This window comes from Pelmatolapia mariae, linkage group LG18 (genome assembly GCF_036321145.2).
Source record: "Pelmatolapia mariae isolate MD_Pm_ZW linkage group LG18, Pm_UMD_F_2, whole genome shotgun sequence".
Lineage (NCBI taxonomy): Eukaryota > Metazoa > Chordata > Actinopteri > Cichliformes > Cichlidae > Pelmatolapia > Pelmatolapia mariae.
In genome coordinates this window covers 33,983,063-33,996,538 of record NC_086243.1, presented here as the reverse complement: position 1 = coordinate 33,996,538, position 13,476 = coordinate 33,983,063, and the positions used below count along the sequence as shown (strand labels likewise).

General features: G+C 39.4%; 1 pseudogene; it reads left to right on the top strand.

Annotated features, from left to right (window-relative positions):
- Positions 1 to 12,074, top strand: part of LOC134617649 (immunoglobulin kappa light chain-like) — a 59,408-nt pseudogene extending 47,334 nt beyond the window's left edge.
- Positions 12,075 to 13,476: the final 1,402 nt, after the last annotated feature.

Genomic DNA, 13,476 nt, shown 5'->3' with positions numbered 1-13,476 from the left:
CGGATTTATAGATTGTTGTTCAAATTACTCTAAATTGTTCTAGGACGACAGCGGCGTCTGTTAAGAAGCGCATTTTCTCGGAGGTAACGCTCCCTGCTGGATAAAGACGTTTATCCTTCACCTAACTGGAGGATTAGGGTTAGTACGGCCGACAGCCGGGAAGGTCTGGGGAACCTTCAAAACTGCTAGGAGTTTGAGTCTCCTATCTGCGCTTGTTTGGCTACTGGTAAATTAAGTTAGGGTTAGAAATCTGGACAGAGCAGTTTGAGTCTGGCCTGGTGAATTGGTCGCAAAAAAGCAGAGGCTTTATCGGTTGGACCGTTAGGATAAATTCATCTAAATTATGTAGGAACTACAAGGCCTAAAATCTGTGCAGTTGTAATTATAAGACGTCTCTGTAATATAAACTATGAGATCTTTGTTTGAGAGGAATCTCTGTGTCAGCAGTGCACTGCCGGATGTGCACTGATGGTGTGTGTGTGAGAATGCAAATGAGGAGCGGTGACGCGCATGGAGAGTGTTGCTTTCAGTTTAGAGTGTGATTGAGCTTTATAACTATTGTCTGTAAATTTTGCTAAATGCCTGTGACTGAGATGCTGGTTTTGCTCACTAGAATTGTATAAATAGAGTGTGAATTGATTACTGTAGATGTATAGGAGTTGACTGACTTTCGATAGATATATATAGATTGAGTGCATTGTACAGTACCTAAGACCAATATATTATTTTAAAGTAGTAACCTATCTTGAGCCACAAATGCTGGTGTGTTTTATTTTTTCAGTTATGTGTGTGCTGTGAGAATGATTAGAGGTTTAAATTGTTTTTCTTTGACTTGCTTTTATGATTATGAAAAGCATGTCTAAAATACTCCTAGGAGAGTGTATTTTGAGTGATTTTAACTGTGTGAATGATGTAAGTATTTGAGTGACTGTGCGTGATTTGTATAAAATAAGTAAATAGGTAATAATAACACTCAGGAGGTTGATAGTAGAGTGAGTGAAAAAGTGGAAGTTTGAGAGAAAAGGCAGTGTGTGTGAGACGATTCATGATGTCTGAAAGAGGTTAGAATATTTAAAAGTGTGCAGGAAATAAAGGTGTATTTCAGATTAAGATTTAGTAGAATTAAAGAGGGTCTGTAGACTATAAATACGATGAAAAACAAAAGAGTTAGATTAGTCTGAAGAAACAGGAAATATGGCTCTGTGTGTCTGTGTGTGTGTGTAACCGGGGCTGCATGCCCATAAAAGGAACGGAGTGTGTGAAGAGAGAACCCAGAGAGAGAGACGAGTTAAACTCTGGGTGGAGAAAGGACAGAAGAGAAAAGAAATGAAAAGGATATTAATTGTATGCTTTAGTGTGTTAATACAGGTGGACTTTTTTCAACCTGGAACCCTGAGTACAGCAGCAAAAGCATAGATCAACACAATTGGGAAAACAGGCCAGTTTTTTGGCTAAAAGTTGATAGCTTCACCTGTCACTTTGTCCGGACTCTGAGAAGAAGCTTAAAGGACAGTTAATCTCCTGAGGAAGACCGACAGAACATCATGGAAGAATTGACTGCAGCCAAAAGGCAGTGCAAGTGAAAGCATTAACACTGACGACGACTGAGGAGTCCAGCAGTATGAATGAAAGCACGTGATGCAATATGCCCAGTTGCTGGTAAAGAGCAGTGTGACTGGACTGGGGGGCACTGAGTCGAAGGCACTAAACGTGATATTTTGCCAGACTGGAACTCAACTTAAAAGAAGAATACTGAAACATCAAAACAGAGAAGAAACAGACTGTGTTTGTTGGAGCTTTGAAGGCCGGACAGGACACTGTGAAGAGAGGGACCGGTGTCAGGTGAAGCAGGACAAGTTTGACTGCGAGTATATAGGATATGATTGGGTTGAAATTGAAGGCTGGACTTGTGATGGTTTAGGGAGGTCCACCACGTCACAACAAACAGGTAAACAATAGAAAAGGTAAAAATAATGAAAGTAAATAACTGACAACTACATTAATGAATAGAAAACACACATGCACAAATTGTTACATGTGAAATTATTTTTGGAGAGAAGCAGAAGTGAGATAGTTTGAATCTAGAACTCAGAGGAAAGACGCATTAAGTAAAGCTGATTACAATTTAAGATGCAATGAAGAAACAGCTTACACTGCATTTACATGACCCCATAACGCAAGGAAGAACACGCTTACATACATGGCATAAGTTGGTATTTCTGACTAGAGGAAGAGAAATGGGTCGTTTAGGTACCCGTGATAATAATGAACATGTCTCAGTTTTGTTATTTTCAGGAGCAAAGCAGACCTGGACCAATTCTCCACAGCAGCGGTCGGAAGAAATTATAGGTTAACATCAATGGATATGTTAAGGCAAGTTTCTGGTTGAATTGTTCACAGCATGATGTGTCCAGGAACCTGAAAGCAAGCCCTAACTCCTGGCTGAAGACCAGGAGGGCTGTTATTTAAGGTGGGAAATCGAAAAGTTTGGGCTAGTAATTTGGGGAAGGAGAAAACTGACTGTTTAACTGGAGAATTGTGAAGGAGTCTGAATCACTGGAAAAGCAACACATACAAAATGACCCACACAAACAGAAAATGCACTAACCTTAAGAAGATAGAGACAAGCTTGTGAAGAGTAATGCAAAGATAGTGATTAAACTTGGCTAAAGGACACAAACACATGCAATTAAATCAGCTTGCTAATTGTATGAGTGATAGAATGGTGTGAATGTTTAATAAGATAGATTAAAGCTTGAAGTTGACTCAAAAGAAGCTGTATGACAAGGGAGTGAGTTATGGAAAAACAAACAGAACAGTGATTAAAGTAGTTTTTATAAGAGTGAGTCAGGAGTGCTTTTGCACTGAATGATCAAAGCAAGGGATTAGTATAGAAAGAAAATGAAAATAATTGAATGATTTGATAAGGTTTAAACATGCATTTTTCTTGTGAAGTTGGCTGTTGAGCTGTGAGTCACTATGCAAATTAGCTGGAGTGAGTGAGTGACAAAGACACTTCCTGTGTCTGTGTCTCGGAGGCTTTCAGTTCGAGAGAGAGCGGTGGCGGTTGAGGATTATTGGGCGAAATATATAAGGGAAAAGTAACAGGATAATTGATTACAGTGGTCAGGTCTGTTCAGAGATGCAGATTTGGACAGGAAATTTATAATGTAGTGATGATACGTTGTTGTAATGGGTGTATATCTTATGCTGAATCTAAGTATGGTGAAGTGTCTAGGGAGACGTTGTATGGAAAACGGTGCAGCTTTTGACGGGGTTTTTGGTGTGTTGAACGGGTGACATTTGGGATTGGTTAAGATTTGTGAGGTTGCTGTTTTTATTTTAATAGAAGGAGTTTTAATAAACATGGACATGTCGAAAAGGGCCCATAGTTTTTGTAGTAGTGCACTTAGAAAAAACCTGTCAGGTGATTTTGTTTTGTGTTTTAATGAGCTAATAAGCAGCTCTCTTTTTCTCATTTTTGTTCTGAAGCAGGCCTGGAAGAGGGTGAGCAGCGCTGACAAAATTCTCGGGAGAACAAAATGTAAGGTGGGCTTTTCAGATTGTAATTGGCTGAAGAGGAGTCCATCGTGGGGACCTGATTGGCTGTGAGTCTCTGTCTAAAAGGATTGTAGCGATTCAATCCAGACAAAAGCCTAAAGGATTATTTTCCTAAAAAGGACAACGAAATAAAACAAATGATTGAGCTCATTTTGCTGATGTGGCGTATCTGATTATTTGGAGGCTCGATATCAGCAAACATCATGTGTGAATGCGTGTGAGTGAATGTGAGTGACTGGACCAAAGAGGGGATGAATGAATGTGGACAAACAGTTTACCATGCCAGGAAGAGAAATGGGATGCTTTGTTTTGCTTTTGTCATAAGCAGGACAAGGGGGAGACTTAATTTGGGGGATGCTGACTTTTGAGTTGCTTTGAGGGAATTTCTGTTTTACTGACTGGGGTTAGATTCGTATTTTGCTGATATTTCTGCTGCTATTTTTTATAATCTATTTGTTTGATGATTGTGCTGTTTTGGGGTTTCTTTCTTGTAACACAGATTGGATCATAAAGGGGGAGAGTTGGTTATGAAATGTAAAGTACAGGTTTTTGTTTCCAGGAAGTTCCAAGGATCCAGACTTTGCATGGAGCAAGGAGTTTGAGAAGATTTGACATAATGATTAGATTGATTTTATTCCTTAAACACAGGTTTTTAGGGCAAAATAACTGGGAGGAGGATGGCTGTAGTGTTTGAGTGTTTAGAGAGATGATATGACTAACCTTTTTTCCCTTTAATTTCTTAAGCCTCGGTGATGCATTTTGAGTTTTATTTGGACACACATGTGAAGTCCAAATAAAAAGGGGGATTTAATTTGAAATGGGTTTTAGGATGAGTTTATAATTATGGGGTTTTTTGTGATAATTTAGATATGGTAAAACTGAGGCAGGAATTGTTATTTTCATGTCTAAGTTAAAGGAGTAAAATGAACTGAATTCTGTTCAGAAGATAAATGGTGTCCATGAGAAATTGTACACCAAATTTAAAGGGAAACTGTGGGAATAAAAGATAGGCTTAGATAATTTGGGGAAAACTAGTGAAGATTTTGGGAGTAGAAAATGTTTGATTTATTTTTATTTGTAGAATAAGCTGTTATAATGTAGGCTTTAGAAACAGATATTAAATAGATTTATTTCTAGGGTAGAGGAGAGCTTTTTATGAGGATGTTAAAAGTGTCACTGACCCAAAGGAATAGCATTGAAGATTACATACATAGAAATGATTTCATACACATTGCATTTTGTGCTTATTAAAGAAATGTTGCTCAAGTCAATAACTGAAGGTCAGAAGCTTTGTTTGGCGCGATGTCCAAGCAATTTATTGTGCAAGATGACAGAGCATGGAAGGCCGCACACGCTTACAGACATATAGAGTCCATAACCACACATGACACTATTGATTCCAGGCCAAAGGCCTCAAATCCATTTAGCCTCTGTTTGAATAGGAGTTTTGCTTGTAACTAAACTGTGTGACATGTAAAATATTGCGATAACACATGCAGCTCTAAATTAGTCTTATTATATAAAATGCAGTTACAGAATAACAAATGCTTGGTGAAGTGACCTACCCCTGCCTACCCCTGTTTTAGAGTGTGGTAAAGTCCCTGCCTATTTTAAAAATGCTGCTATACACCCCCTCTTACAAAAAGAACCCAAGCTAGACCCTTCTCTTACTAGCAGTTACAGACTATTAACCCCGATTCTTTAATCCCCAGTATTGAACAGAGAAAACCCAACTCAGTGTGGTCAAAGCTCAAAAAATCATCTTTATTCTACATTTCCGGAAAAGGAGAGCTGCAGACGCTAGCAAGCATCAACAGGTCTGAAAGCATTACAAGCCAAATGCGTATATATAGTTCTCTTATACGTCACACATAGTTACACATAGTTTCGATCAAAACAACTCTGGAGTGCACTCTGCTTAGTTTCACTTTCTGTCTGCCCTGCTTCCTGTTCTCTGCATAAAGCGTGCAGTTTCCTGTCAGTACTTTTGGCACACATTCTACTCACAATGGCGTTCTCCTACTCTGGCCTCTATAACACAATATAAACAGAAAATAAACACTAAGAATATATTCATTTCGTAACAAGACCAATCTCAAAAATACCGTTAATTGCTAAGATTTTAGAAAAGGTTGTGGGTAAACTCACAGCAGTTCTAGACAAACACGATTTCCTCGACAAATTTCAGTCTGGCTTTCGTAGAGCTCATTCTACTGAAACAGCTCTTCTTAGAGTCTCCAGTGACATTTTGATGCAAAATGATGCAGGAAAATGTTCTGTTCTCCTCATGTTGGACCTCACGTCTGCCTTTTACACCGTAGACCATCGACCGGCAACCCTGGGCACGCGTGCCACAGTTGACACGCGAAGGGTTAACTGATGGCACGACCATAGTTGGACTGGCCATCAGGCATACTGCGCTTTTGTTGATTTTTCGTTTTTCTGGGCCGATTGGGGTTTTTTTGTTTGTTTTTTTTGTAACGTATAAACAATGAAAGGTGGTGGATTGGCCAGATGCTGGCTGATGTGTAAAAATAACTCAGTTGTTTGGTGGAGGCCAGCAGGTGGATGAGGGAAAGGGGAGGCAAGAGGAGAGACCCGAGGGGGCCGCTGGTCCGAGTGTCAGGGGAACTGAACTTCAGGCAAGAAGTTATGACCTGCAGTCTATCTGGGTCAGATATAAACCAAGTTTAGGTGAAGTATTTTTGTTGTGCTGACTTTTTACAGGCAGTTACAATAACTCGTACTGGGTACTAGCTAGCATGACGGACTTTCTATACAGCTGGGTGGGTGCTATGATGTTACTGATAGTGAACTATTTTGTTCATAAGGCTAGTTAGTAGAGTTGCCAACCGTCCCGTAAAAAACGGAATCGTCCCGCATTGAGAGAAAATATGACGCGTTCCGTATTGAGCTGAAAAGGAACACAGTTTGTCCCGTACTTCAGCTAAAATGGAAAAAGACAGAAAGCTGGAGTTATTCTGTCTTTACGCTGTCAGCTGTCTCTTCTTCTCTCATTCTCTCCCCCTCCCTCTCCTGTTGCTAATACGATTAAGAAACTGATCAATGATCAGCTGAGAGGCTTTTCTGACGCCTGGGGCACGACACGCAGTGAATTAATCTGAGAAGGTGCATTTAAAAATAAATGGCCGGGCCAGCGGTGCACATCGCAAATTAGCTCGCATACACACATTAGTTGTGCCGCTTCTTAATGACGGTATCTTAGCTAACAACCCCAACTACCAGATTCAACTTGTAATTGGCTAAAAATAACTTCGCCTACCGGTGAGAGGGACGTTGCTAGCTGGCAGTTTTTTCAAACGATGTTAAAATTTCCACATTCCAACACTTCAAATACTTCAGGAGCTTTCCGCTCAGCGCAGCATCAGCACAAGATGCTGACACATCTATACAGATACATCCGTAGACTCAAGACAGAATTCACGGTGCGTTTTTGGGACTTTCAGGTGTATCGACCAATGTTTTCTTTTCTGATCAAACCAGAAAGCTTTAATGAGCAGCTGGATTTGTCTCGCATTAAATGGCTGGACACAGAGGACATCGAAATGCAGCTGATTGAACTGAAAAGCTCGACTCTGTGGGGGTCAAAGTTTGCAGAACTACGAATGCAGCTGGAATCCACAGCTGTACGTGTTCATGGAGCTGCATTTTCACCTGCTGGACATCACTACCTGACAAGTTTAACTGTCTTCAGAACATTGCAGAGGCCTTATTGACAGTATTTGGCTCTACATATCTGTGTGAGCAGATTTTATCTCACATGAGTTTCCTCAGGTAGCCGTCTGAATGCTGGACACTTGGAGACCTGTGTCTCTGAGTGGGAGACCAGAGATCACATTAACATGTGTATCTCTGTATTAACAAACATGCCATATTGGCCCAGTTTATTTTTCTTATCATTGTTGTAAGAAGGCCATAAATAACATTTGCATTTTCTGTTGTACAGTTCATTTGCTGTTATGGATAAAAAGTGTCTTTTTTTTGTTTCAAATATAGCTGATAACTATTTGCTGAGAGCTGCCAACATCTGCGAACAAATATAGTTCTGTAAAGTTGTTCTATATAGAGTGTAACTGTTAATATAGAGCGTTATTAAACCTATTGCTCATTAGAAAGGTTGCTGACCCCTGCCATAGACCATCACATTCTGCTTGAAAGACTGAAATAATGGGTTGGTGTAACCGGATCTGCCTTAGAGTGGTTCTCTTCATATCTGTATGAATGGTACTTTTCTGTGGTGTTTTCTAAGTATAGGTTATCTCCCACTTCCCTCACCTATGGTGTGACACAAGGCTCTGTGCTGGGGCCTCTATTGTTTTTAATATATCTGCTTCCTCTCCAGCATATTTTGAGCCCCTTTGAGGACATTTGCTACCACTGCTACACAGATGATATCCAGTTATATATTTCTTTTAAACCCCAAGATGTGTCTAAGCTGCAGATTCTGAATTACTGCTTAGAAACCATCAAAGGTTGGATGGCCGACAACTTCCTCCAACTTAATGAAGAAAAGACTGAAGTCCTTGTATGTGCTCCTGACACACATGTACCAAAGATAATGAATGCTCTTGGTCCTCCTTCAACATTTGTGAAATCATCTATCAGGAACCTAGGGGTAATTTGTGACTCTGCTCTTACTTCGGATGTTCACTTTAAATCTCTGGTTCGGTCCTGCTTCTATCACTTAAGAAAAAATTGTAAATTAAGCCCTATTGTATCTCGTTCTGAACTGGAGATTGTTATTCATGCATTCATTTCATCATGATTGGACTACTGTAATTCACTGTTCACTTGTCTAAGCAAGGGCTCTCCAGGGAGCCAGGGACCGTTGCTAATACAGCTGCATTGGCTCCCCGTCGAATTCAGAGTCCATTTTAAGATTCTGGTTCTGACCTTTAAAGCTCTTCATGGACAAGCACCAGCCTACATCACTTAACTTTTAAAGCCCTATGTTCCTATGAGGTCTCTGAGGTCATGTGATCATGGCCTACTTTGCTACTGTGGCCCCCAGACTGTGGAACTCTCTTCCTCTGAGTTTAAGGTCTGTATGCTCAGTGGTCTCTTTTAAAGCACAAATAAAAACACATCTTTTTAGAATTGCATTTTGTTAACTTTTGTCTGTTTCTGTTTTATACTCTGTCATCCCTTTGTGAAGCACTTTGTGATTTTTTTTTATCTAGAAAGGTGCTATATAAATACAAGTTTACTTAATTACTTACTTACTCAAAACAACACTGATGATTCCAGCAGACATGCCACAGCACATTTCAGAAGCATCCCTGGAGCATCTCTTTGCTCTGCACCACTAAAAATAACTCTGGCTCTATTTTTCACAGAAGCTCCATCAAGCTGCACAAAACAGAGGAAAATGTGCAGGACAGAAGAACCAGCAAAGGAAATCCTGTCAGTGTTGAAAATAGAAGAGCCTGTGCAGACCAACATGTTTCACTTCTAAAATACACCAGGTGTGGTTTGAAGGACGCAACAAAACCACATCAGAAAGACATCAGAGACTCATCACATCACTCGCTGGATTCACTGGATTATTTTTCTTTCACCATTGTTTGGAACAAAGAAAACAAACTTGACTGGTTTGTGTCATTGTGGTGCTGCATGGCCCACTTTCTCCTGAGATTCAGTTCACAGACAGATGTTCTGATAGTTTTCTTTAGAATTTGCTGCTATAATTCAAAATTGATTGTGTGATTAATGATGGTGAGCCAGATGGGCCAAACCATGATACTATCAGCAGCATGTTTCATTGTAGTGGTGGTATCATTGATGGGATAAATGGACTGGTGCTTATATAGTGATTTTCTATTTTCATGTGGACTAAAGTAGTGGACTGACCAACAGACTGACATTAACATCAGAGCCGTGCTGCTAGTGTGGCTAAAAGAAAAGAGAAGAAGAGACAGTCATGTTGATATGAACATTAGAGAAACACATCATGGAGCTGAAATATGATCCTGCTTCCTCATTTGGACTCATTCACCTCAGCTGACACATTCAACAGCAGACAGGTTTTTGTAGCAGTCTGTCTCACTGTGGGAGGAAACTACCTCATCTTTGGCTCTGGAACTAAACTGTCTGTAACAGGTAACAACAAACATTTATTTTCCTTCAGTTGTTTTATTGTAGAAGCTGAAAATGTGTTTAAAGTCAGTTTCTGCTGCTTCAGGCTTTACATGTTAGTTTTTTCATCATTAGTAGAGAATTCATCTGCAGCCATTGTTACATAAGAAAAGCTCAATAATCTCTGAAAACATGTTTAAATCTCGCTGCACAACTAAAGTTATTCTTTATTTCTGCAAATATTAGTGATGTTACAAATATTTAGGATTTGATCATCTCAGTAATTCTGCACCATCTGCTGGTTTTTGAACACAAGATCATATTTGATGATAAAATTTATAATTTTGGTATAAAAATTACAAAGAAATCTGAGATTTGGTTATATTTAAATAATAAACTTGAGAAATGTGATTGTTCAGAGAGACTTTTTCTGAAGAATAATAATAATATCCATTAAAACTTATACTGTTAAAAAATTACAACAAAAATGATTTCCTTACATAATGCTGATAATAATTTATTTTTATTTAGATATAAATTATTTATAAGCAATATTTATGTGTCTTCAAGAGGAAAAGAATAAATATTATTAATGGTTAAACTAATAGATTTTGGGGAATATTTAACATACAATACATAATACAAATACAGTTAATAAAAATTAAAAAAAAAAGTTTAATTAAATATAATGTCTGTGTTCAAATAAAATAGCATAACACCCATGTTTCATTTCATACATGAAAACAACAAAAAATATTTATGAAAAGACAATTTTGAGATATTATTCCTATGTTAATTTTATAAAAAGTTTGTAATGTTTAAATACTTAAGACGTTATCTTCACGCTGTGAGCACTGACATTTTAAGTGGATTTTTAAATAACGAAAAAAAATACTGTGTTAACTATCTTTGTTATTATTACACTAACCATAAAAGTCATAAATGGACAGAGTTTTTTTAAGCTGAACAAACTTGTCTTTGGATTGTAGATGGAAATCAGAGCATCCAGAAAAGAACGACAGAGTCACCGAGAGTTCATGCAAACACACAGCAGAGCCCCACCCGACCAGCAGGTCTGAACCCACAACATTCTTGCTTTTTACAACAATGCTGACCACCACACCACCATGTCATCAATTATGCTTTCAGTTATTTCTTATAAACTTAATAAAAGGAAACAACAGAATGTAATATCAGTGTTGTTTAACCAGCAGGACCCAGAGTCCACGTGGATGTGAACAGCTCCCTGCTGTGTGTGCCCCCAGCCATGTTTCCTCCTCTAGTCCAGCTGTCATGTAAAAGACAGAAGAAGAACGGCGGAGGACCGGAGGAGCTGCCCCCTGCTGAGGGAGAGCAGCTGGAGCTCAGAGAGTCGGGACGCAACGCCTCCATCTTACTGATCTATCAGAACAGCACGTATAAATGTAACTGCTACGTGAAGCACAAGGGGGGCACAGTGGAGGCCCAAACACAACCAGGTAATGAAGGCTTGGTGACTGTGTTCAGCAGTGATTCAGCTTCATGTGGAGATGCTGTCAAAGAGAGCAGAGGAGCAGAGGACTGACATTTCTCACTGCAGCTCCAAACATTTGACTCCTTTTCTGTTTCAGAGGTTCCAGCTCCAGCAGCCTCCTGTCCTCCAGAGAGAGAGCCAGCAGACCTGCCAGCTCTGCAGCCAGCTGACTGTAAGATCACCTGCTGCCTCTCTGCATGGACAGCTCCAATGTCCAATGAGGGAGCTGGAACAAGTTTAGGGACTCAATCTTAAAGTTGCACTAATGCATCAAATCTTCATCCAACAAGCTCTGATAAAGCCACTGTACACTAGCTGCTCAGCACCAAACAGCAGACAGACCATAATATGTCAGAGATCAGTTTGTTAGCTGCTTGTGGAGTTCTTCTGCCCCCAAGTGGACACAAACACTACATCAATTCATCCACTTGAAGAAGAAGCTGTGACTGTTTCTATTTGGACTTTTTCTCCTTGATCTGAGAGGAATAACCCGACTGTCTGTCTGTCTCTTTGTGTCTGTCTGTCCTTCAGTGTCCTTCCAGTCTCAGTGCAGGGTGAAGCTGCTCTGCCTGCTGTACACAGTGCTGATAGTGAAGAGTCTGGTGTACTGCTGTGGACTCTCTCTGCTGATGATCCTCACAAACAAGGGAGCGTCCACCAACTGCACACATGCTGACTGACTGTTTTCTGCTCGCCTTTTCTCACCATCAAATCTCATCAATTCATCTCATTCATCACTTTGATCAGTATCACAAATGTTAGTTATGATGTGTTGTGCTTATTTTGCCTTTTTATTCAATAGTTAGAAGATCATCTGAAATAAATACATCTTTACATGTATTGTTACTCTGAGTTAGAATTCTTTTTGTACTTATTGTGACTTTTATTGTAGTAACAAAAATCATCAGGTATATTTTTATCACAAGTTTTCTCTTTGATTTGTTTTTGGTTGATTTTCAAATGTCAAACAGTGTAGTTGTGTTTGTAAGTGTGAATAATAAAGATTTAAAGATGAAGAATTTGATTCTACTTTCATTGTGTGATAAACAACAACCCGTGTGAGTGAAGCACAAACTGACTGTATCCAAACTTGCTCTCCTGCAGCAGACGGGCTGTGTGGGTTTCTGCTCTGCAGCCTCCACACCGTTAGCTGTGGCTTTTCACTTTAATAACACAATGACAGTTACAAGCATGAACTCTGCTTCAAGAATGATTCCAGGAAGGATCTGTGTTCTTCACCTGTGAGAGAAACAGCTCAAATCCTCAACTCAGAGCTGACAAATGAACTTTAATGGAATCAAAGGAGAGACCATGAAGCCCCTGCAGTCTGCTCAGCTCCCATTTTATTAGCTGAGCTGAGTTTTTCATTCTGGATATCACACACGTAAGAACAGATCAAGTCTGAACAGCAAATGTTGGAGAATCATTTTGAAGTGTTGCTAAATGTCATTATTATTACAAAAACTACTGAATGATTCAGAAAATCGTTTCCAAAAAGCAGAAATATCCAAACAAAGTAGAAACAAGGCAACATGAGTCATTCAGATGCAGATAACATATTCTCCTTATTTTGAAGAACACAGTCATGAAATCTTTCTGTGTGTCATTCATTGAGTTGAAGTGTCTAATAGAAGAGGAAAAGCAGAAATAATCAATGATAGCTGAGACATTGAGAACATGGCTGTATGCCTGCTATCATAACAGGAAACAAAGCACACAAACAGCAAACACACAATAATGTGGTGGCAGCTTGTTGTGTGTTGTTAGGTGTCATTTTTGACTTTGACATTTAATGAAGTCACAAAAATGTGTGCGACTCATTAAAGGAGTCTGTACGTCTCAGTCAGTGCTCTGTATTCATGTGTTCACCTCATTAAACTCACTGAGACACTTTTCTCCTCCAAACTTACAGCACAGCTTCATATTTCACTGACTGATTCTTTGATTACATCCATTAAGGCTCACACAGTGAAATTAGTGCAAACTTACAAATGTGTTGGAACAATTTTGGCCTCCAAACTGAACTTTGAGACAAACAGTGAAGCTGTGAGCAAAAAGAGGCTCCAGTGTGTGTCATGGTGGAGGAAACTGTTGTATTCCCACATTCAAAACATGCTGATCTTATTGGATTTTTCCCTCAAAGTCTTTTTCCTCCTTTTTCTCTTCATCCAAATGTTCTAGCAGGCTGACTGTGAGTCCCTGTTTAACCTGTACAGCAGAAAGTAACAGCAGTCAGCGGCCTCCACTTTACTTCATGACTTCAACCCCTCGCACAGTCAGTTTCACTTTCTTCCTTCTGTCTTTTA